This window comes from Pseudophryne corroboree, chromosome 12 (assembly GCF_028390025.1).
Source record: "Pseudophryne corroboree isolate aPseCor3 chromosome 12, aPseCor3.hap2, whole genome shotgun sequence".
NCBI classification, from domain to species: Eukaryota; Metazoa; Chordata; class Amphibia; order Anura; family Myobatrachidae; genus Pseudophryne; species Pseudophryne corroboree.
The window spans coordinates 56,414,720-56,436,173 of NC_086455.1; the positions used below are offsets into that span (position 1 = coordinate 56,414,720).

At 44.4% G+C, this 21,454-nt stretch overlaps 1 protein-coding gene across 2 annotated transcripts in view; it reads right to left on the reverse strand.

Moving 5' to 3' along the window:
- Positions 1-21,454, reverse strand: part of MDGA2 (MAM domain containing glycosylphosphatidylinositol anchor 2) — a 1,135,272-nt gene that overhangs the window by 483,455 nt on the left and 630,363 nt on the right. The gene's annotated exons all lie outside the window — the stretch shown is intronic.

Sequence of the window (21,454 nt, forward strand, 5' to 3'; positions counted from 1 at the left end):
TCTGGATTTGTGGAGAAATAATACCACACCGAAGAGGTGGCTTTTTTGGTATTTTACCCAGGCATGACAATGGGCTTTTTTAACCCATTGCCAACCCATTGCCAACAACTGTCTCCACTAGTGCCTTATTCAAACAAACCACACCACCATCAGAATCCTCATCGTCAACTTCCTACACCCATATCCTCATCCTGGAGTACATCTACAGTGACATCCTCAATCTCTATATCAGCAACTGGACTGGCGGTGCTCCTACCAGCACTTGCAGGGGGCTTGCAAATGCTGGTAGGAGCCTCTTCTTCCCATACAGTGTTGTGAAGGTCAGGCCTAGATATTGCAACTGTAGACAAGGCCAGCACCCCTGTATTTTCACATCACCCCTGTAATTTGACAGCATACAAGACAGGGCCACTGTACATTGATTTTCACTGCACCCTAGAATTATTACAGCATACAAGACAGGGCCAGTGTACATTGATTTTCACTGCACCCTAGAATTATTACAGCATACAAATCAGGGCCAGTGTACACTGATTTTCACAGCACCCCTGAATTTTTATAGCATACGAGGCCAGTGTAATGTTATTTGAACACCAGCTCCCCTGTATTTTACAGCATAGAGCAATGTGCTTTTAATTTTTAACAACTGTACCCCTGAATTTTTACAACATACAGGGCCAGCAGCACCCCTATATTTTACAGCATACAGGAGCAGTGTGCTTTTAATTTTTAACAACTGCACCTCTGAATTTTTACAACATACAGGGCCAGCAGCACCCATATATTTTACAGCATACAGGAGCAGTGTGCTCTTAATTTGTAACAACTGCACCCCTGAATTTCTACAGCATACAGGGCCAGAAGCACCCCTATATGTTACAGCATACAGGAGGAGGACGGTGCCCCTGCACCCTGCACAACACAGTGACAGCCAGGACATCAACACCCATGTACAGCTGCAGCACCTGGCCGTAACAGCACAGAGGTCTGTCTCCTTCACTCTCCGAAACCAGAGTGAAAATGGCAGCGACGCGTGGATGTTTATATGGTATCCAAAACCCGCGAGAATCCGACAGCGTCAGTGGCGTAAGTTCGTCACAGTCGCCCGGAGGCAAGATAAATATTGGTGCCCCCCCTATTTTCTATATTAAGATACATATATGTATGTATGTATGTGTGGGTATCCGGATTCCAGGTCGACAACAAAAAGGTCAACATACCTTAGGTCGACGCCAATTGGTCAACACACCTTAGGTCGACATGGACAAAATGTCGACAGGAACAAGGTCGACGTGGAAAAAGGTCGACATGAGTTTTTCACAATTTTTTTCTTTTTTGGAACCTTTTCATACTTAGCGATCCACGTGAGCTACGATTGGAACGGTAATATGTGCCGAGCGAAGCGGAGCGGAGCAAAGGCACCATGCCCGAAGCATGGCGAGCGAAACGAGCCATGTGAGGGGACGCGGTGCACTAATTGGGGTTCCCCGTCACTCTACGAAGAAAATTACACCAAAAATACATAAAAAACTCATGTCGACCTTTTTCCATGTCGACCTTGTTCCTGTTGACCTTTTGTCCATGTCGACCTGGAGTCCCAGACCCTTCTGTGACACCATTGCATTAAGTTAATTGATAGCTGCCGCTGTCTTTTCAGTGGCCGACTTCCTCACTGGTCCCTGCACCTTACAAATCACACCCTCTTTATTATACTGAATATACACATTTTACAAGTGTCATACCCAGGATTAGAACCCATGACCTATTACACTGACAACAGACACCTTACTGATTAAGCTGTTTGCTCCTGTATAGGAAATATGAGAATTCTAACTATATGAAGCTACTTCTCTGACAATTACACGTAACTTCATATAGTTAGAATTCTCATGCTTCCTCTATAGGAGCAAATAACTCCATCAGTAAAGTGTCTGCTGTTAGTGTAACAGGTCATGGGTTCTAATCCTGGGTATGACTGCTAAGAAATGTGTGATTTAAAATAAAAGACAATTAAATGTATAAATACAGTATATATATTTTTTTCAGAACACTCCACACACACACACACACACACACACACACACGCACACATACGGGTCTGAGGAAGTCGGCCACTGAAAAGACAGCGGCAGCTATCAATTAACTTAATTCAATGGTGTCACAGAATGGGAGGAGAGGTGCCCCTCTTCAGAGCAGGAGCCCGGCGGCAGATGACTCCGTTGCCTCCCAGAGTTCTGCCTCTGGACAGCGTGATGATGACGTTTTGCCTCGTTCTGGTTTCCGAGTTTGTCGGGAAGTCCCGAGTTGGACTCAGTCCGGGCTCGGAATGGAATGTCCGGGGGGGTCCGGTTCTCAGGGAATTAAACCTGCTCATCTCTAATGGAAACCAGAGGGCACTAAGACTCCTAACTATTGCCCAAACAAGAGAGTCCTTACAGACAGTAAAAACCAAGTGTACATATCTCAAATTTCACAATAGTAGTTGATTCAAAACCCCAATCTGGAAATGGTGGATGAATTCTTTTATGTCACCAAATGGATTAAATTATGTATATCGACCTGGAAAATACCCTCACACCAAAAAGGATACCTTTTTGGTGTGAGGTACTAAGGGTCGACAGGTACTAAAGGTCAACATGGTCAAAAGGTCAACATGGAAATGGTTGACATAACAATGGTTTATTTTTTGTGCTATTTTGTATGTTTCACCATATCTGAGCTAAATTATTGGTAACGTGTGCCCTCGCTTTGCCTTCCACTCTTCAGGCAAGGTGCCTCGCTCTGCTATTTAAAAAAAAAAAACTTGTGTCGACTATATGTGCGAAGACAAGTCATGTCGATCTTTTGAACCAGTTGACCTTGTGAACCTGTTGACCTTAAGCACTGACTTCCTTTTACATGTCGACCTTTTGACCCTGCCTGTTGACCTGTATGTCGACTATTTGATGTTGACCTATTGACTGTTTATCTTTTATCTGTATATCTATCAACTGGACTCCATTGGATGCACTCATCTTGCAAAATGCACTTGGGACCTTGGAAACCATGGAAATGTCCAAAAGATTGTTGCCTTTGATAAAAGAGTCTAAATAGGACTGCAGCTGGGACTTACAATAAGCATCCTATAAAGGCAGTTGTTAAAGTGTAGGGTTTCAATTTAGGTTGCATGAGATATAATGTAAGGCAACAGGAGTGTTGGAGCATGTGATTGGGCCTATAGTAGGGTCAGAAATTAGGTGAACATGTTAGTGGCTCGGAATTAGGTAATCAATCATGAAATAAAGCAGGTGAGAGTGGGAGAAGAAAGTGTAGTCTTAATCTGTAGGATGGGATTATCTCCAGGTGTCAGCTAGCTGGTGTTACATGCCGGACTGTTAAACCCATTGCTGCACCAGGCGCTGTTGCATAATAACAGTGCATCACTTAAAAGTATCTGGACACATTTCAAGCCCTAAAAACCACATTGACTGTTTCTTTCCTCCATCTGGAACCGGGTCAGCAGGTACACAGGTGATGCTATCTTGTCCAAGGTCAGTTGACCGCTATTCAGCCAATTCCTACTTTTATCTCCAGCACATGACTCCTGTGTCCAATCAGCAGCCAGGGCGCAATATACATGTTTCTCCCTGCTCACTGCAAGTGCAATTTCTGATGATACCGTGCAGTACCTGGCTGCTGTTTCTGGCAGCAGATTCCAGAGTTTGGCCCCACAGTATTGCTTTTATCTACTGCTGTGTTTAATTCGGTTCCAGCACGTCTTGCTGCATTCTGCATTGATTTCTGTATTTACCAGCTGCATACTGAGTAGACTACATTGCACCAACGCTATCCACTCCACTGTAGATCAATCCAGTTCCAGTCTGTAGTGGTGACCTACAGATCCCAGCCTGCTTCTGTTATTCTTTTGCACTATGGCCCTCATTTCGATTTGTTTGCTCGCTAGCTACTTTTAGCAGCCGTGCAAACACATAGTCGCTGCCCACGGGGGAGTGTATTTTCGCTTTGCAAGTGTGCGATCGCATGTGCAACAGTACAAAAACATTTTGTGCAAAACAAGACCAGCCCTGTAGTTACTTATCCTGTGAGATGATTCCAGCGACTGAGGTCCCGGAATTGACATCAGATACCCACCCTGCAAAAGCTTGGACACACCTGCGTTTTCACTACCACTCCCAGAAAACGGTCACTTGACTCTCATAAACGCCCTCTTCCTGTCAATCTCCTTGCGATCGGCTGTGCAACTGGAATCGTCGCTAGAAGCAGTGCACAACAACGATGCTGCTCGTACCCGTACGACTCGCGTGCGTATTGCGGTGCAGTTTTGACGTTTTTTTACCTGATCGCTGTGCTGTGAAAATCGGCAGCGTGCGATCAACTCGGAATGACCCCCTATAGTTCTAGCAATTGCTCTTTCTTAGCTGAGAGCTATACACAGTTAATCACCTCAATCACACTCAATCAAGAGACAGCTTGTAGCATTTATCCATTTAACTACATGTCAACAGGCCCTACTCCCTATCTGGCTGACCCCTCTCTGTTCTTAGAGATTTTTGTACACACACAGTAGCACTATATAGCCCAACTCATTGCAAGCAGATTAAATTATGCCCTAAATCATAGTTCATAGCCTTATCCTTCCCCATACAGTCACATATACCTGAAAGCTACAAGGTCAGTATCATACTGAAAAGACCCTACAGGAGTTTATAGGAATCACAGTGATAATAGGATTTTAAAGTCCTACCAGTAAATCCTGTTCTCGTAGTCCATAAGGGATATTGGGGACAGAAAAAGTACAATGGGTATAGATGGCTCCAAAGGAGCCAGTGCACTTTAAATTTCTTCAACTGGGTGTGCTGGCTCCTCCCCTCTATGCCTCCTTCTACAGGTCAGGTATAGGTAAAACAGTGCCAGAAGGAGAATGACATACTTGAGAGAAGGAACATAACAATAAAAGTGGTGAGAATTATACACCAGCACACCAAAACATAACCAGGCCAGCAACGTCTGGCAACAGTAACAGCAACAGCTGAACACAGAATAGAGAACCTGCAGAAAGTCACCACACAGAGGCGGGCGCCCAATATCCCTTATGGGCTACGAGAAAAGGAATTACCAGTAGGTATTTAAAATCCTATTTTCTCTAGCATCCATAAGGGATATTGGGGACAGAATTAGTACGATAGGTATGTCCCAAACCTTCCAGAACGGGAGGAAACTGCTGCAGCACTGCCTGCCCAAACTGGGTATCCTCCTCCATCATAGAGCACGAACAAGGAATCCATCTTCCTGACCCGAGCTGTGCGTTTGACATAGATCTTCAAAGCGTGCACCCCATTTAAAGACTCCGGAAGAGCTGAAGCGTCAGAGCATGATGGAACCACAATATGTTGATTCAGATGGAATGCAGAGACATCCTTTGGCAGGAACTCCGCTCTGTCCTCGTAAAAGACCAGGTAGGGACTTTTACATGATAAGGCTCCCAATTCTGAAACGCGTCTAGCAGAAGCCAGGGCCAACAACATCACTGTCTTCCACGTGAGGTACTTGTCTTCTACTGTCATCAGAGGCTCAAACTAGGAGGACTGTAGAAACTGCAACACTACATCCAAAGCCCAGGGTGCCGTAGGCGGCACAAAGGGAGGTTGTATGTGGAGCACCCCTTGTTAGAAGGTCTGAATTTCCAGCAACATAGACAATTTCTTCTGAAAGAAAATTGAAAGAGCTGAAATCTGGACTTTAACAGAACCCAGACGTAAGCCTTCATCCACACCAGCCTGCAGTAAATGTCCCAAGTGAAACGCCACAGGTGGATACGTGCTTTCCTCGCACCAAGTGACCTATCTCCTCCAGATATGATGATAATGTTTTGATGTGACAGGTTTTATGGCTAGCATCATAGTGGTAGTGACCTTTTTGGAAAACCCTTTGAGAGCTAGGATATTCCGCTCAACTTCCATGCCGTCAAATGAAGCCACCGTAAGTGCGGGTAGACGAATGGTCCTTGCTGAAGAAGATCCTTTCTTAGTGGCAGAGGCCATGGGTCTTCTATGGACAAGTCCAGAAGAGTTGCATACCACGCCCTTTGGGGCCAATCCGGCACAATCAGGATTGCTTGGATTCTGTGATGTCTGATCCATTGGAGCACTCTTAGGATCAACGGAATCGTAAGGAATAGGTAGACCAGACGGTATGGCCAAGGTGACGTCAGTGCATCCACTGCACTCGCCTGAGGGTTCCTGGTTCGTGAGCAGTAGCAGCGAAGCTTCTTGTTGAGGCAAGATGCCATCATGTCGATCTGCAGGTATCCCCATCTGTCGACAATCCGTAGAAACACCTGAGGATGTAATCCCCACTCCCCGGTTGGAGGTCGTGGCGACTCAGGAAGTCCGCTTCCCAGTTGTCCACTCCTGGAATGAAAATTGCGGACCGTGCTCTTGCATTTCTTTCCATCCAGAGAAGTGTTTTTGACACTTCTCGCATGCAGTCTTTGCTTTCTGTCCCTCCTTGGCGATTGATGTTCGCCATAGCCGTGGCGTTGTCCAACTGAATCTGGATCGCCCGATCTCTGTGCAGAGAGGAGGCCTGAAGTAGAGCATTGTATATCGCCCAAAGTTCCAGAATGTTGATCGGGAGTAGGGCCTCTTGGGCATACCACCTGCCCTGGAACTGTGCCACCTTGGTGATAGCTCCCCATCCTCATAGACTGGCATCCGTCGTGAGGAGGGTCCAATCCTGAATCCCAAAACGTCATCCTTCCAGCAGGTTGGAAGAGTGTAACTACCACAGGAGCGAAATCCTGGCCTGGGGTGACAGCTGAATCATTCAGTGCATCTGGAGATGTGAACCGGACCACTTGTTCAGTGTGTCCAATTGGAAAGGTCTGGCATGGAACCTGCCGAACTGTTTAACCTCGTACGAGGCCACCATTTTTCTCAACAACTTTATGCAAAGATGAATGGAAACTCGTTCAGGACGGAGAACTATGCAAACCATCTGTTGAAGTGTTCTCACCTTGTCTTCTGGGAGAAACACTCTTTGAGCTACAGTATCCAATATCATACCCAGAAACATAAGCCGTTGAGATGGTTCCAGTTGAGACTTCTGTAGATTGAGGATCCACCCGTGGTGAGACAGAAGTTGGATAGTGCGATCTATATGAAGCAAAAGAAGCTCCCTGGAACTTGATTTTATGAGGAGATTGTCCAGGTAAGGGATGATGTTGACACCCTGGACTCTGAGCTGGAACATCATTTCCGCCATCACCTTCGTGAACACCCTCGGAGCTGTAGACAGGACGAAGGGCAACGCCTGAAACTGGTACAGTAGGGCGAATCATAGATAGGCCTGATGAGGAGGACAAATCGGGATATGTAGGTAGGCGTCCTTGATATCCAGGGACACAAGGAATTCCTGTTGTTCCAGGCCACGATTACCGCTCTCAAAAATTCCATCTTGAATTTAAAAACCATCAGGTAGGGATTCAAGGACTTCAGATTCAAAATGGGTATCACAGACCCTTCTGGTTTTGGCACTACAAACAGACTGGAGTAGTAACCTTGTCCTTGTTGTAGCAGGGGTACTGGAACAATGACCTGGGACTGGACCAACTTGTTGATGGCCAGTAGTAGTGTAACACGCATATTTTCCAAAGCTGGCAAGCCTGATCTGAAAAATCGTTGGGCAGGAGCACCATCGAATTCCAGCTTGCAACCCTGAGAGATAAGGTCATCTTGGCAGGAACCATTCCAGATGTGGCTGTAGTGTCGTAATCGAGATTCCACCACGAGATCCCCTTGGGGTGGGTGGGCACCATCATGCTGAAGTCTTAGCGGAAGCTGAACTGGTGCTCTGGTCCTGAGAGCCAGCAACAGTTGGTTTCTTAGGCTTATTTCTGGAGCCTCTAGCTGCATTGGAGGCACCCTGGGCCCTAGATCGAAATCTGGAGGACCGAAAGGACTGAGTAGATGGTCCCGGGTAGTTCGTCTAGCAGGTGGAGCCCCTGAAGGGAGAAACGTGGATTTCCCAGCAGTAGCTTTGGAGATCCATGCATCCAATTCACCTCCAAAGAGTCATTCACCTGTGAAGGGAAGAAATTCCACATTATGTTTGGAGTCAGCGTCTGCAATCCACTGACACAACCATATGGCTCTGCGTGCAGACACAGCCATAGCAGTGGTCCTAGCATTAATATTGCCAATCTCTTTAAGGGAGTCACAGAGGACTCTTGCCGTGTCCTGAATGTGTTTTAGGAAAGTTACAGTAGTAACCAAGGTCATATCCCCTGAAAGGCCTTCCTGAATCTGAGTAGCCCATGTATGAATGGCATGCGTCATCCAGCAACCAGCAATGACCGGCCTTTGAGCTACACCAGTAGCAGTGTAGATAGATTTTAGAGTGGTCTCTATTTTTCTATCCCTTGGGTCCTTTACCGTAAAAGAGCCCGGAGCAGGGAGCACCGCCTTTTTAGAAAGGCGAGAGACTGAGATGTCTACTGCTGGAGATTCTTCCCAGGATTTCCTGCCTTCAGTGGCAAATGGGAAGGTATTTAAAAACCTATTGGACACCTGATATTTTTTATCTGGATTTTTCAAGGCTAATTTAAATAAATCATCCAATTCTTTAGAATCAGGGAAGGTGACAGTTTGTCTTGTGGGAGGAAAAATTACTGCTGATTAGTAACATCCTCCAGAGGGAGCTTTAACACATCCCGTTAAGCCAATATAAGGGGTTCAATACCCTGTGTAGGGGTGGAGTCCCCGCTTATGGGGTCCACATCATCCCCATCATCCTGTATATCTTCAGTATCTGATAGAAGCGCAGGTAAAGCACATTTTTGTACACCTGTAGTGGACAGGGGGATGTTTAGCAGCTAGATTTGCCACTGCTTGTTGCAGTTCCTGAGTTTTATTGGCATTAGCAGTGAGTTGAGATGACATATCAGACATCATACTTTTGATAGCCCCTAGCCAGGAGGGCTCTGGACTCTCCCCCACATTGTTATCAGCATTTTGTGATGACTGACTACATTGCTCACATGATATTGAGTCAGATGAGCAAGGGGAAAATCTAGCATTACACACACTGCATAACTTCTGTTTTACCATTGTGAAAAGAAAAACAGTTACAATACACATACAACACAGCCTATATTGCATGTGAGAGGAGACACAGGAGAGAGGACACCAGCACACCCAGCGCTGCACAGCCCCAGTGAGGCTGTCAGCATTTTATACAAACATATGAACAGTGAGTCTGTTTAATGAAAGATCCCTCAGAGGCAGTGGCGTCACAAGGGGGGTGCGGGGGGTGCAGCCCGCTCCCGGGTGTCACCCGCCGAGGGGTGACACCAAAATGCCGGTTCCTGCTTAGAGACAGGAGCCGAGTGCTGCACTGTTATATTAAGTGCAGCAGTCGGCTCCTGTCACTGTGTAGGAGCCAGCACTGCAGGCACAGCACTCCCCAGGAGTGAGCCTGCACCTCCTAACCCCCCAAGTTGAAAAAAAAAAACGGGTGTCGGGACGCGAAGCCCCACCCCTTTCGGGAAGCCACGCCCCTTTCAAGTCATTCAAGCTGATAAACAAGGGATGTCAGTCCGTGAAGCCTCGCCCCTTCCCGTGAAGCCCCGCCCCCTCTTTTGCCGCCGCACCGGGTGTCCAAGAGGTAAGTGACGCCTCTGCTCAGTGGGATGATATTTGTGCACCAAGTAGTGGCTCTCCCCCTCTACACCCTGTACCAGTGATCCAGCATGTGATTGTTATGGAGGAGCTGTGTGAGGCTGCTGCTGCTTATGCAGAGGAAGGCGCCAAAATGCCGCTGAGCCCGCTCTGATGTAGCTCCGCCCCCTGCTATGGTGCCGGAGCTACTGTGTATTTTTTATATTGGCCAGGTCTCCTAAATGTTAGTAACCTCATATAAATGCTTGGTACCATGTAATAAGCCAGTCTCACACAGGGGTCAAAGCGGGTCCCCCCCAGGAAGGACCCGTATGCCTCACCCGCGCTTCTGCCGCACAGTGAACTGGGGGACCCCCGCCATGCACTGCTGAACAAACAGTCCCTCAGGATGGTGGCCCTGCAGCGGGGAAGCGGCTCTGCACCTCAAGAGGCTGTGACCCCCCCTAACTCCCACGGTGCAGGTATGCTGTTGCCCAAACAGCATACTGAAAGAAATAAAACTTTAAAAGAAATTGAAGAAAAACTCTGGAGCTTGCAGAGTGTGCATCCTCTCCTGAGGGCACTTTTTTATAAACTGACCAGGGCCGGTTCTAGCCCTTGTGGTGCCCTGGGTGAAAATAGGGGAGTGGCTTCATACAGGGGCATGGCCAGTTATGCCCCCTGTAGAGTTGTGCCCCCATTTGTAACTCATGTAGAGTTGTGCCCCCAGTTGAGTAGCGCCGCTTACGAAAAAAAATTAATACTATCCCCGCTCCTGATTCCCGCCTGCTGCTGACCTCCGCCGGCGCTGTTCCTCGGATCTATGGGAGAGACGTCGTGACATCTCTCCCATAGCACAGCATAGACACTAGAGGTAAATTATGACCCCTAGCGTCTATGTGCCAGTCCCACAATGCTGTGTGGTGCGCAATGACATCATTGCGCACTGCACAGCAAAGGTCCTCTCCACGAAGGGAAACTAGACGGGTAGCGTCTAGTTTCCTTCACAGCACAGCACCGGGGGGCACTGACCAACAGTAGCGGGTCTTGCCATGCGGCTGCGCCCTCCGGATGTCGGCAGCGCCCCGGGCAAAAATCCTGTGTGCCCGTAGCAAGATCCGCTACTGAAACTGACCTGTAGGAGGAGGCATAGAGGGGAGGAGCCAGCACACCCAGTTGAAGAAATTTAATGTGCACTGGCTCCTTTGGACCCGTCTATACCCATCGTACTAATTCTGTCCCCAATATCCCTTATGGATGCTAGAGAAATGATTTTTCTATTTTGTCAACTCACTGTCACCAGTTTATGACTACTTCCTTAAACCAACAGAGTTTAAATTAACAACTATTATTTTGGAAAGCTTTACAAACTACATACAGAAAGAAATATGTCATGCAGAATTACAAAACCCCAATTAATTGCAGATATGTTACATCAAATTATAAAGTTAGCCTCTGCTTCGGCAAGTCATTTTATACCAGGCTTTATTTTATATTTTGCCAAAGTGCCCTGGAAAATGAAAGAGATACATTGCTTTTTTTAGCTCCTGTTCAGCTTCTTAAATTGTCACATGTCATCTGAGGTAACGCAGGCAGACGGCTGGCAAGCTGTCTCATTGAGAGGGCTGATGGCTCTATATCCTGTGAAAAGTACTTTCTTGCGAAAATATAGTTTGCAGGGTTTATAGCATTTTCTGAATTACATACATATATATATATATATATATATATATATATATATATATAATGAAGTATATAAAAGCGCCTAATAGTGTTAGTGAAAAAGTATGTGCATTCAGGTGTAATAAGTTATAACAATAGGTAACAACTTAGCTTCGAATAATTTCAGGCTGATGACTCTTAGAGGCAGGACATGTGTAGAAAAAATAAAAGCAACATAGTGTGTACTGTTTTTTAAAAATAATTTTCAAGAGAGCAAATTAAAAACAAGCAACAACAATTTTAATAAACAAAATCCTGCCACAGATGCAGGTAACCAACATACAAAAGTCTGCTTGTTTTTAACTCGCTCTCTTGAAAATTATTGGAATGAGCAAAATTCCTAACTCTTGAGCTGCTGTAAAAATTATTGGTTTATTTTTAAAAAACAGTACACACTATGTTGCTTTTATTTTTTCTCCACATGTCCTGCCTCTAAGAGTCATCAGCCTGAAATTATTCGAAGCTAAGTTGTGACCTATTGTTATAACTTATTACACCTGAATGCACATACTTTTTCACCAACACTATTAGGCGCTTTTATATACTTCATTTTTTATCTTTATCCACACACTGTACTAGAGCTGCCACTCATTCCATTGATGAGTTGTGTTGTATAAAAGGTTTCTGAAAAGAAAATCCTTCCTACCCTCGTGTTCTATTAGAGTTACCTAGGCGCTTTCCTTCATTATTCCTATATATATATATATATATATATATATATATATATATATATGAGGTAGCAGGAGTATAGCGCCACGGGTATATGTGAACAGAGCAGATGTGTGGTTAAATTTATACCAAAGTGCAGACACTCCTTCAATTATATAAGGCGTCAGCTGAACCCCAAATTTAAGGCAGGGATAAGCTGCCTAATATTTTAAAAATGTAGAAGGAAGGTGGGGGTGCTAGCGACTGACAGTGTCTGCAATTTTAAGGATAAAAATATGAAGAATAAAAGGATACGTATATATATAAAAAAAAAGGTACAATATTTATTTAGTGGAATTATTTAAAAAAAAAAATTATATAAAAAGAACGGGCTTTAAAAATAGATCTTATATAATGGCTAAAAGCACATACAAATGAGGCTGGAAAACGTATATAATAACAATAAAAAATTTTAAAACGTATCAATTATCTAGATAAGATAATAATGCTTATCTTTAAAAAGGGAGAGTCACTTGAGGTACATCCAACGCGTTTCGTCCATCTGACTTCATCAAGGGGCAGTGGGCTACTGAGCAAAAACCTCTTTTTATAGCATAGATGATTAACACAGTGACTGTGACATCACTTCCTGTTATAATTTACATATAAGTAAAAATACGTATGTCACAATAAAAGTTCGATATTGACTAATATCAGGAGTAGGTGCTAAGATGGTAAATGCACAGGACCAAGTTTGGAATTAAAACGAGCATTAGAATGCCAGATGTGGAAAAGAACTGTCCGGAGACGCGTTTAGCGTCATTTCCGCCCCGCTTCCTGTGTCCGCGTTAAGTCCCGGCGCATGAGCACCGTGCCACACTTCCGGTGTAGCGTCTGTGTTAGAGCGCTGTGCTAGCCCCACTTCCGGCTAGTTCGTTCATTAGGCCTGCCGCACTTCCAGTTGTCATGAAGCTTGGTGTAGTGCTTGTACTGGGGGGTGATCCCTGTTGTCAATCATCCCGGCGGCCATCTTTTCGTAGCCATATGATTCAGGACACATTTCCACAGTACATTCGGCTTTTGGGGACGCGATATAAAACAATAAAAAAACATATTAGTGCATTATAAAGACTTAATTGTTTTTATGTCTGTGCTTTAAGATTAATAAATGAGAGATGTTTATAAAATAAAGAAAGTATATATTAGTATATATAGAAATATATATATATGTACATATTGATCCTTAGTATGATTGTTGTGTCTGGTGACACCTAAGTACATAAATCCTATTCATATGTTTTGTCATATTCCTGGGAGATAAGATGGCTCAAAACACCTAGAGAATTGCTTAGGGGTGTGTAATACGGAAAGGACGATTTTTTTTTTTTTTAGAAAATGGGAAGCTCTGGGAGTGCATAAGTGATAAAGCTTGGATATTTATTGCAAATGGAGGTGCAGATATATCAAATAATCCACAAAAAACACAAGGATAATTTTTGGTCCACCTTAATGTACTGATTAAATTAAATTAATACCTATCAGACACTAACACCAACCTACTACCCACACTATTCAGACACATGGTATCACAATAGATTAAAAATAGTAGCACCAATTCTCCACTAATTAACCTCACTATTTGGTAAACATAACATCACCATAAGTTATCACAGACTAGCACGTATCGTATATATCCAGTATTAATATAGCACCTTTAAGCTTTAATCATATACTTCACCTATTATATGTGGATTATTTGATATATCTGCACCTCCATTTGCAATAAAAATCCAAGCTTTATCACTTATGCACTCACAGAGCTTCCCATTTTCTAAAAAAAAATAAAAAAAATCTTCCTTCCCTTTCCGTATTACACAACCCTAAGATATTCTCTAGGTGTTTTGAGCCATCTTATCTCCCAGGAATATGACAAAACATATGAATAGGATTTATGTACTTAGGTGTCACCAGACACAACAATCATACTAAGGATCAATATGTACATATATATATTTTTCTATATATACTAATATATACTTTATTTTATAAACATCTCTCATTTATTAATCTTAAAGCACAGACATAAAAACAATTAAGTCTTTATAATGCACTAATATGTTTTTTATTGTTTTATATCACGTCCCCAAAAGCCGAATGTACTGTGAAAATGTGTCCTGAATCATATGGCTACGAAAAGATGGCCGCCGGGATGATTGACAACAGGTATCACCCCCCAAGTACAAGCACTACACCAAGCTTCATGACAACTGGAAGTGCGGCAGGCCTAATGAACGAACTAGCCGGAAGTGGGGCTAGCACATCGCTCTAACACAGACTCTACACCGGAAGTGCGGCACGGTGCGCATGCGCCGGGACTTAACGCGGACACAGGAAGCGGGGCGGAAATGACGCTAAACGCGTCTCCGGACAGTTCTTTTCCACATCTGTCATTCTAATGCTCGTTTTAATTCCAAACTTGGTCCTGTGCATTTACCATCTTAGCACCTACTCCTGATATTAGTCAATATCGAACTTTTATTGTGACATACGTATTTTTACTTATATGTAAATTATAACAGGAAGTGATGTCACAGTCACTGTGTTAATCATCTGTGCTATAAAAAGAGGTTTTTGCTCAGTAGCCCACTACCCCTTGATGAAGTCAGATGGACGAAACGCATTGGGTGTACCTCAAGTGACTCTCCATTTTTAAAGATAAGCATTATTTTCTTATCTAGATAATTTATAGATTTTAATTTTTTTTATTGTTATTATATACGTTTTCCAGCCTCATTTGTATGTGCTTTTAGCCATTATATAAGATCTATTTTTAAAGCCCGTTCTTTTTATATATATTTTTTTTTAATAATTCCACTAAATAAATATTGTACCTTTTTTATATATATATATATATACGTATCCTTTTATTCTTTATATTTTTATCCTTAAAATTGCAGACACTGTCAGTCGCTAGCACCCCCACCTTCCTTCTATATATATATATATATATATATATATATATATTGAAAATTATCTTGGACCGAGCGCTATGCGTGCTAGTGAATGGTGTTCTGTACAGAAAATGTAAGAATTTTTTTATAAAAAATTAATAGTAAACAAAGAAAAAAAAAATATATATATATTAAAAAATATATAAAAATAAGTAATGAGGAGGGTGGGGAAAGGAAAAAAAGGGGGGTAGGGGAATAAATGCAATGTTTACAGCTCCTCTGTTGATATTTTGTTGGAGCTTTAAGACACTTGTTCAGCAGGGAAGAAAGTGCAGTCTCTTAAAGTGGAACTATCCCTATCTTACCCTGTTTCTTCTTCTCTGATGCGGCCGTGACCGGGAGTGACTTCCGGTGATTCCGATATTGTTGTTGGTGGTGGTGGTGTTGACGGGTGAGCTAGCTTCTCCTATGTGGTAGGCTGTGGCTGCTCCCCGGGTCTTTTCCCCACTTGCCGTACTGTGGCCGCTGTTCTGCCCGATCCGCCGTGACCGGAAGTGAAGATCTTCACTTCCGGTTGTTCGAGTGCTGGCGGCGGCGGTTCTAGCATCCTTTGTGTCTGCTCCTTCTTGTCCCATATATATACACAGGGTGATTCAAAAGTCGCAGTACACCCTTTTGTTTAAAAAACTGTAGGAAATTGGACAACTGAATACCCCAGTAAAGTATGGGTGGGACGGGCTATCTTCTAGGGTATGTACTGAACATGTGCGCCATCTTGAAATTGGCCATCTTGGATCAAAGTCAGTTTTCCCATTTCCTGCACAGTTTTTGAAACAAAAGGGTATACTGCGACTTTGACAACGGTGTACTGCGACTTTTGAATCACCACGTGTGTGCGTGTGTGTGTGTATATATATATATGATGTTGCTTGAAAATGGCTAATTAAAGCCGAAACGTTGCACAGTAGCAAATTGCTGTTGGAGTTTTATTTCATGAAGGAGTCCGCTGAGTGCCATAGCCTGGAGGATTATATATATATATATATATATATATATATATATATATATATATATAAATATAAGAAAATTAGACACCGCACTGATCCAATCTGGGTGGCAAATAATTTTTTCCACAATCCGACTTGGCATTTTGCAAACACTCCAGTCTCTATATTCCGCTAGTGTCCAGTAGATGTAGGACCGCTGCTCCTCTTAAAAGAAACCCAGAATCCCTCGGGTATAGTATCTGTTAATGAAGCATAAGAAGAGGGCACGTAGCCCCTTTGCTAAGGTGTGAACCAAAGGGGCTACGGGCCCCGAAAAGTTGGGAAATGGAATTGTGACCTGTATACACATTTTAAAGAATTTATCTTTTCACAAGAGCTGGAGTGACGCCGTTTTTTCTTCAGTATTTCTACTCTACCACGGAGGCCACACAGGCTATTAATCAAGTGAGGACCACGAGTGCCGGGCACCACAGCAATATAAATATAAATATATATATATATATATATATATATAGAAGACGGAGAGGGTCCGGCATAGCCACTTGTAAAAAATAGTACATTAGGTGCCCTCACAAAAAGGCAGATAGCAGACACATGGTGGTGCGGCACTCCAATGATTCACAAAGGCAGAGGTATTTTGAATACGATTCAAAATACCTCTGCCTTTGTGAATCATTGGAGTGCCGCACCACCATGTGTCTGCTATATATATATATATATATATATATATATAGTAAAAATGATAAATAAGAATATATTTAAAATAAATAAATCAATCATGTGCACATATGGAGCAAAACTATATTAATGCCCCTTGCACCATGCGGTGCTGCTTATACACATAATGCCCCCCAATAGCGGTGCCGCTTACACACAATCTGCCCCCAGTAACAATGGCGCTTAAACACAAACTGCCCCCTGTACACACACATATATATTGAGTATGCCTTATCCAAAATTCAAAATCACATATTTTTTGATCTCCTACTGAGATAATGACACATATACTGTATACGTATATTATGTTATATAGCTATATAATATATCTATATATACACATATATCATATATATATGTCATTATCTCAGTAGGGGACCCAAAAATGTAGGATTTAGAATTTTGACTGTATTTAAGTCCGGAACGCAGGCGGCACTCAGAGACTGATTAAACTGTGAAAGTAAACAGTATTTTGGACGGAGTGCCACCCATGACATATTTAGATAGATAGATAGATAGATAGATAGATAGATAGATAGATAGATAGATAGACACACACATGTATATACTGTACGGGTGGTATTCATGTGACCGCCGGTCAGCTGACCGACAGTCACATGACCTCCTCCACCAGCCCGACGGGTCACAGTCCCGATGGTCGGCATGCCGACCAACAGGGACTATTTCCACTCGTGGGTGTCCACCGAGCCCGCATCGTGGCGAGCGCAGCGAGCCCGCAAGGGGCTTGCTGCACTCGCCCCTCCCCGCCGGGATCCCGGCGTCGGTATGCTGCCGGGATCCCGGCATCGGTAAGCTGACCGGCGGTCAGCCGTACTACACCCATACTGTACAGTATATAGATAGATATTACACACCCATTCATGGCAGTAGAGAGTCTGGCTGGGTCCAGGTACTTTTCAGGAGCCATGGCCTAATCACAGGAAGCGTGGTCATACACCCTTTGAAAAAATACCAAACAATTGGTATTTTAAGCGCCACCATGGCCACACTCAAGCCCAGCAGTCAGCAGCGTGTGCTGGCCTGAAGAGAAGAGCTGTAGCTGCTGCTGCCAGTTAAAGGGGAGGGGATGCTCAGGGCCTCCACAGGGCCCTCACTGGGCCACTCTATCAGACCTGGGCCCGGGTAATTTGTACCGTCTCTCGGCACCACTGAGTAAGAGTCCCTTGGGACTGTGCTAATTTCAAACGCATACCTCCAGTGTCAGAATGGGGAATGAAGGGTTTACCAGGGAAATACAAGTGGTAGGGGACCTCAGCAACTACAGAGGCTTGCCTTGCTATTAGAAAGTGCATGGTCTGGAACCCATTGTAAATATATAGTAAATCCTGCTAGTGCATGAATGATACTGTACCAGATTAATAACAGCAATGCACTGTACAAAATACAACATACCCCAGTGCACTATAATGTATGTATAATGTATAAGTTAAGTGCAGTCTGGAGACTGATCCCTAGAGGAGGAGGTGGGCATGCGCATGGCATCTATTCAATACTGGGAAGGGAGCAGGGGGCTGCCCAGCTGCTCAGGGAGCGCTGAGCACGCCCTCAAAATGCCGAAAACGGGTCCGTGGCGCTCAGCCACGTCCACTCAGCAGATGCCACACCCCTTCCACGGCAAGCCACGCCCTCTTTTCGGGTCCCTCTTCCTCCCCCTTCAAAGTTGGGAGGTATAGATATGATCAATTAGTAGAGCTGCCACCACAACATGCAGTTTAAGGGACAGAGCAGAGCTGCTGCACATGCCCAGTGGTAGCAGCTTTTTCTACCAAGCTTGCTGTGTGTGTAGATTTGAGCCCTCAATCAGTGCACTGGACCAGAGAGTAGCTGCCAGGAAGAAGAGACAGGTGTCTTACCATGGGGTGAAAGAATGTGCTTAGAAAGTGCAGTTCTGTCCCCTACTGGTTCTATTATGTTTGTGTATTTATTTATTTATTTATTATGGGATTTTTCCCTTTTCCTGACCACATATTTTATTTCTATTAGTTAAAAATGTTTGATACAGCCTATACTGTAGACAATCTGTAATTTTAAATATTAATAATATAAAGTGTATAAAAAGACCAAGGTGTATGTGCGGGGTACGCATTATGGGGGTCATTCCGAGTTGATCGCACGCTATCTGTTTTTAGCAGCCGTGCAAACACAGTCACCGCCCACGGGGGAGTGTGTTTTTGCTTTGCAAGTGTGCGAACGCCTGTGCAGCTGAGCTCTGCAAAAACATTTTGTGCAGTTTCAGAGTAGGTCTGAACTCAGTGGCGGAACTGTGGGAGGCAGTGGAGTCGGCTGCCGCCGGGCTCCTGACCGCAAGGGGGCACATCTCCTCCACTGTCTCCCGCTGCCAGAGGACCGCGCTGCTATTGCAGACGGAGGAGCTGTGTCAGTGACACGGAAGCTGCCTCCTGTATTTACAGAGAGATGGCACTGGCTGCAGCTAGGGGGAGCTCCAGAGCACAGCTCCTTCCGGGCCCTTCTAGTTAAGTAAGCCAGCCGAGGGAAGCTCTCTGCTCCTCCGTGCTCCGTGAGCCTGATGATAGCCAAAGGTAGGCACTGTGTGGGGGGTGGGGGAGAGGTGGATTTGGGGGGAAGCACTGTGTTTTGTGTGTGCTTGTTTTTAAGTGAGGTGTGGGTGTGTTTTTAAGGAAAGTTGTGCATTCAAGTAAAAAAGAGGCATGTGTGTGTGTGTGTGTGTGTGTGTGTTGTGTGTGTGTGTGTGTGTGTGTGTGTGTGTGTGTGAGTGATGTGAGTGGCGTGTGTGTGTGTGTGTTGTGTGTGTGTGTGTGTGTGTGTGTGTGTGTGTGAGTGATGTGAGTGGCATGTGTGTGAGAGGCATGTGTGTGTGTGTGTGTGTGTGTGTGTATGTGTGTAAGTGAGAGGCATGTATGTGTGTGTAAGTGAGAGGCGTGTGTGTGTGTGTGTGTGTGTGTGTGTGTGTGAGAGGCATGTATGTGTGTAAGTGGGAGGCATGTGTGTGTAAGTGAGAGGCATGTGTGTGTGTAAGTGAGAGGCATGTGTGTGTGTGTAAGTGAGAGGCATGTGTGTATGTAAGTGAGAGACATGTGTAAGTGAGAGGCATGTGTGTGTAAGAGGCATGTGCCTCAGTGCTCTCTACCTGGTGCAGTGTGCCTCAGTGCTCTCTACCTGGTGCAGTGTGCCTCAGTGCTCTCTACCTGGTGCAGTGTGCCTCAGTGCTCTCTACCTGGTGCAGTATGTATAATGTGCTCTATCTGGCGCAATATGTATAACGTGCTCTACCTGGCGCAGTGTGTATAGGAGGTTCTACCTGGTGCAATGTGTATTAGGTGCACTACCGTGTGGTGTAATATGAATTGCCACTATTATGTTGCCCCTTCCCCACAAAACAACGCCCCTAGATTTTTGATGCGCACCTTCGGTGCGCACTATCCATGTTTTGGCCTATAGGAATGGCACCACCAAGCATTATAGTATGTACCTAAGTTTGCCCATCTATCTTAAAAATGTGCCCTCCCGAATGGAAAAATGTGCCCCCCCCCATGATCAGCACCCTGCCCTAAAAAAATCCTAGAGTGAACACTAGTTATATCGGCACACCGCTGCGCCAAAGCATCTCCATCGAGACCCGCTGGCGGGTGAGGGAGCACTGTAGGTGTACTATAATGGTATGCAGGTGTCTGTTTTATTGTAATGACTGACTTGGTGTGCGTCCACTTTCTATGTGTATCTATATTACTATTGGGAAAGGTACCTGAGCACGCTGCTACTGTTCACCCTTAGTGCCGGATAGCTACATATGGTATGTGTGTGTATATGTAGGGGGCACCAACATTTATCATGCCTCCGGGCGACTGGGACGAACTTACGCCACTGTCTGAACTTATTCAGCCCTTGCGATCACTTCAGTCTTTTTGGTGCCGGAATTGACATCACACCCTCCAAACACCCGGACACACCTGCGTTTTCCCTACCACTCCCAGAAAACAATCAGTTACCACCCATAAACGCCCTCTTTCTGTCAATCACCTTGCAATCGGCTGTGCGAATGTATTCTTCATCCATAGCTCGGCAACGATCCGCATTGTACCCGTACGACGCGCGTGCGCATTACGGTGTATATGCATGCGCAGTAGAGACCTGATCGCAGCGCAGCAAAAATCTGCAGTGTGCGATCAACTCGGAATGACCCCCTAGGTTCTTCTATCACTCTCCCAGACTGCTGTGCTTGCTCCAATTTCGTAGAGTGGGAGATTGTGGATTGCATTTGGAAACCCTCCTCTAGAGATCCTGTGTTTGCCCCTGGTGGATGCCTATTTTTGTGCATATTAATCCATCCCCCAAAGTATAAAAAAGGAGGCGTTATTTCCTGTCACTGGAATTAGAGAAATGGCTTTCAAAGCTAAGACTCCATGCTGGATGACTCAGTCAGTTAATACAATGTAATACAGCTGTACTGAAGCAAAAGGGTTTACAAGTCACAGAGTGGTGCACCTATTACTAGACCACACTGTAACATCTTTATAATTTATGTAGCTAATGGTAGGTACTGTAAAACTAGGAATAAGGGGGGTGGGAGGTCAATGATTTAATGAGATGAAGGATTTGTTGTATGATACTGAGGAGGGTAAGTTATGGTTTAATGTACATACATTTCATTATTTTAGGATAATGGGGCTAATTAATAATGGGGATAATGAAGGTAATTATGGTAATGGAGTTAAATATATTAATTATATTGAGTGGAGTTGTTAATATGCAG